Genomic DNA, 4,615 nt, shown 5'->3' with positions numbered 1-4,615 from the left:
AGTTTTCTGAGACTGAGTGTTCCTGATTCTTGGCCTTTTCTTTTCATTTTAGAAGGAGAATGTGTACCCTGTCCCCTTTTATATTAGAAGCAGAAATTTTGTTTTTACTTCATACAGGCTTCTCAGCCAAAAGCTTGTCTTAAGCTCACATGAGGTTTATTACTTTGAATTGATTCTGGTCTGAGTTAATACTTTTGGACTACTGAGAGTACACTGTAAGAAGATCATGAAACCAGGGAGGCAGAAACAGTATACCATGGTTTGAATATTACTTGAATGTCCCACAAGTCTTCATGAAATATAAGTCCTACTGTGAAATAGTAAAAAGTACAGGGTACTGAGAGCTAGAGTCATGGGAGAATGATTAGGATGAGATAGTGGCCTTAAGTTAGAGGCTCTATGATCAAAATCTGCTGACTTTATAGCAATAAACACAGATACAAAAATAATCTCTCTGACATGTCGTGCAATCTCCTGTGCTGTCTTTGAATTTTGCCATTAAACATTAAAACTATGCATAGATGAAAGCTTATGAACCTCCAGAACTGTGAGATTAATAAACCTCTCTTATTTTTAAAGTTATACTGCCTAAGGTAGTTGGTTATATTAATGAAAACCTGACTAATTATAGGTTATAAATTATCACTCGTAATTATCAGGCAAGGAAAGGAATCTCTATAAGATCCTTTATCAATTAGAAACCATTTAAAGATATAGAACATTGCAGTTCATATTTAACTTAAAGCTAATTTGTAAGTTTGGGTTGCCTGATGAAGTGGATGGGATATGAGTCTTCTATTAGCATATTAGAATCACCCCCAAGGCACTATGGATGGCCAAGTTCAGACTCCTCTCAGAGGGGATTGTTGTAATTCCTAGCAATAAAATTTTAATTAAAACAAAATCTCAACATAATATTCTTGACTTGCAGCAACATTTCATTGATTTTTCTTTCTAAAACTTCTCACTGGAATTAGAAATTCACTATGCAATGACTTTTTTTCAACATCTTTTTTTTCATTGGAAGGCATTTGACAATCAGGTAAATATAGTCTGCTGGGGTGTTAGCTTTTATGACAATCGTACAAATCCTTCTCTGAACTTCAGGCACAATGTGTAAAAATGAAACTCATTAGTCCTTCACTGTGCAAACCAGCTACTCTTCATCTGGTTTCTTCATTTTGAGAATAACTTCATTTGTCTGACAACTGAGATTTTCTCAAAGACTCAAATCGCTTTTGATTGTCCTTGTCATTTCATCCACTCCTAAAACAGAGATACTTCCAAAAAGGTTTCTCGCAAGCACCTTCTTGATGTCACTTTTTCCTGTTTTCACTGAAATTAATTATTGTTTATCATTTCAACATTGTAAATGTCTTCTTACCTGGATTCCTAGTCCTACATCTGTCTTACACACAATCAAATGAGTCAAGCATTAGCTATGCTATTCTCTTTGTTCAGATACAAATAATAGTTCTTATCATTTGTTCATGGCTCAGAAGAAAACTACATATATTTCTTTACATGAACATTATTCCCTATGAGTCCTGGAATCCATCAATACACTATAGTAAGAAAATTATTTGTAAGGGCTTTTATTTGAATGGCTCTTTCCCATTCACTAAAATTAAGCTTTATATAGCATACTCATTCTAAATATTAGAGCCGGAGGAGGAAACAATCATCACTTAACAAGTCACAGCAAAGCACGATGACCTACAAAATAAAGTTTGTTCACTACCTCAGATACATGGGTATGTTAGATGGGATAGATTGAATTCAGGCTTGACTATTGATGGATTTTCCTCTTGCTGGGCATTGAATCTAGATCTGTTCCTCTTTTGACCAGGAGTTCACTTTGATGCTTCTTCTTTTATGCCAGGTTTATGGAAAGAGGGAAAAAAGGCATAGGGTGTCTTCATCCTTAATGCCTTGATTTAGCTCACATCTGATCATGTTCTATGTGCAAATCAAATCTCATCACTGAACTGCAAGTCCCAGGTCTGTTCAGTAGGTCACTGTCCAGCTTAAGAGGGGATGGGAAATCTACACAAAACTCCAACTTGTCACAGCAGCCTTACCTATTTACAACCATTCTCATTAATGGGCAATGACTAATGGTGACAAAATGATTTTTAACTCCAATGATAACTGTGTCCATAAATTATTCTATGCAGTAGTAATGGTTTTTTGGAGGTGATTTCAGTATGTATTTCCAAAGCTTCTTTGTTTGACCATGCTTTAGGGAAACTGAACCCTCTCCCCAACAAATCTTGTCAGCCTATTTCCTAGTAAAATACGGTAACAAGAACTTCTACTAAGTCGCTTTTGCTACTATATTGACTTAATATTAGATCATCCTAGCCACAGTTTCAGGAAGAATCCTATTGATCAGTTTAGCCAGAATCTTCAAAAATACCTGTGATTCACAGGTATGTTTCACTAGCAGTTTCCCCTTCCCACAGCAGCCATGCTGGTTTCTGTGTGACTTTGAAAAAGTCATATAACCTCTCACTGCCTCATTTGTTCAAGCTATAAAAGCTAGAAACAGTGCTTTTCACCAAGTTGTCTAAAGATTATGTAACATTGTTAAGGATTAATGAGATAGAATAAAGTTCTCTGAATCTCTTAAGGGAAGGTGTGGCAGAGGAACAAATGACTTATTATTATCTATTAGTAGCACCTTGCATAAAAGTGTCCTCAATCCTGAAAACAAATTTAGATAAGTTTGGAAGAACAATTAACTCTTTTGGTCCATTAGGCAATGAATTAGTACATTAGATTTAATAAGACTTTATATATTCCATTGACAAAGTCCTCTCATAAATATATTTTCTAACTTCACATTCATTACCTCTTATGAATCGAAAAGTACTGGTGTTATCTAAAGGTTGACATATAAAGGAATAGAAGGTTAGAATCATGAACTGACTTTTGCAAGCTTGAGCAAAGCCACAATTGGAGTCCATTATTTTGATGATAATATCTGATCTTATTTCATTTTTCCACTCAAGAATAAGATAGTATTATTTTTAAATATAGTTATTAATGTGATGTGTACTAATGTCCTATATCACGAATAAGGCCAGGTGCCTTATTAGAAATAAAATAGGATAGAAATAACCATTTATAAACCTTAATGCCTTTCTCAAGCCTCAAATTGGAAAGAAAGAGTAGATTCAGATAATGGTGGTATAAGTTAAAATTCCATTAGTTTACTGAGCATATGTTTATAAACTTTCTGTGATATGCCAGATATGCTGAAAATGATGTGACCCTTCCCGTGTGGTTTATATGGTAATAGAGAGAAAGACATGCTAATATATCATATAAGGATACGATTCAGATCATGTAAAACTAGATAAGACATCAAACGTGTTGAGATAAAGAATTACAGAGGTATTTCAAACATGACTATTCCTAGAGACTTCTGGGAAATTCAGATAAGCAGAATTGCCAATAAATGGGTGTGACACCTAGGCAATGGGAAAGCAAAATCTGAAAAAAGGAATTATAAAATCTCAGGTTTGCAGTTATGCCTTAAACAAAGGAAAATTTATGTAATTCTGTTGGTTTAAACTTGCACATAGGAAAAAAAACATAAAGTAGCAAATTCCAAGACCCTTTCAGTAACTTAATGATCCACACAATATGTAATGGGGGAAGGGATATAAAAATAGTGTTGTTGTTGTTGTTGTTGTTGTTTTTGCCAGTCCTGGGGCTTGAACTCAGGCCTGGTCACTCCCTGAGATTTCTCAAGGCTAGCATTCTACCACTTGAGACATTTCCAGCTTTTCTTGTGTATGTGGTACCGAGAAATCTAATCCAGGGGCTTGCTGCATGCTAGGCAGCAACTAGGCAAAACTTTTGGCCCCTAAAACCAGTAATTCTTAAAGTCAATAAACCGTTGTCAAGGATTACAAATGAATCATTCATTTTGATTTTACGTTGATTAAAAACAAATGCAGAGTCTTGCCCCGCGCCCACCATCCGGAGGCTACCACACGCCCAAGAAAAGGCACAACGTGGGTCTGACCTGCTGGTGTTCGTGGCCACGCTGCTAATGGTCCTGCTGCTGATGGTGTGTGGTTGGTATTTCGTATGGCATTTATTTTTTTCTAAATTCAAGTTTCTTCGAGAACTGGTGGGAGATACAGGATCCCAGGAAGGAGATCATGAGCCTTCAGGGATGGAAACTAAAGAAGACCTAGAAGCCTCTGCACACAGGCGAAGATCTGCTCACCAGCACCAGGCACCTGCTGATGAAGCCCACTGACCCCAGACACAGGCCTGTGTTCCTGAGTAAATGGCGACAACAAGAAAAGGCATTACAGGACCTACAAGGAAGATCCCCACAAGTAGATGAGGCTGTACCCTGCTTTGGCAATGAGGCAGGTGCAAAAGGAATGACTATCATAGGTCAAATCATGCAACTGAAGAAAAGAGAAATTTTCAAAGCCCTTGAAATCTACGAAGCAAAATTCAAAGCAATAGAAAGCTGGTGTGACCAGTACACCATCAAGCAGGATTGCCATTAAGGTATCAACATTATATCCAAAGCTTTCTGCTTCCAGTCAGAAGAAGACAGGGTTGGAGCACATCTTCAGGACATGCT

The 4,615-nt window shown here is 36.7% G+C and overlaps 1 pseudogene; it reads left to right on the top strand.

Moving 5' to 3' along the window:
* The first annotated feature begins 3,962 nt into the window (after positions 1 to 3,962).
* LOC150066570 (small integral membrane protein 13 pseudogene) lies at positions 3,963 to 4,276 on the top strand (annotated as a pseudogene).
* Positions 4,277 to 4,615: the final 339 nt, after the last annotated feature.

Source organism: Megascapheus bottae, chromosome 2 (genome assembly GCF_031878675.1).
Source record: "Megascapheus bottae isolate mThoBot1 chromosome 2, mThoBot2.hap1, whole genome shotgun sequence".
NCBI classification, from domain to species: domain Eukaryota; kingdom Metazoa; phylum Chordata; class Mammalia; order Rodentia; family Geomyidae; genus Megascapheus; species Megascapheus bottae.
This window is presented reverse-complemented; position numbering and strand designations above follow the sequence as displayed.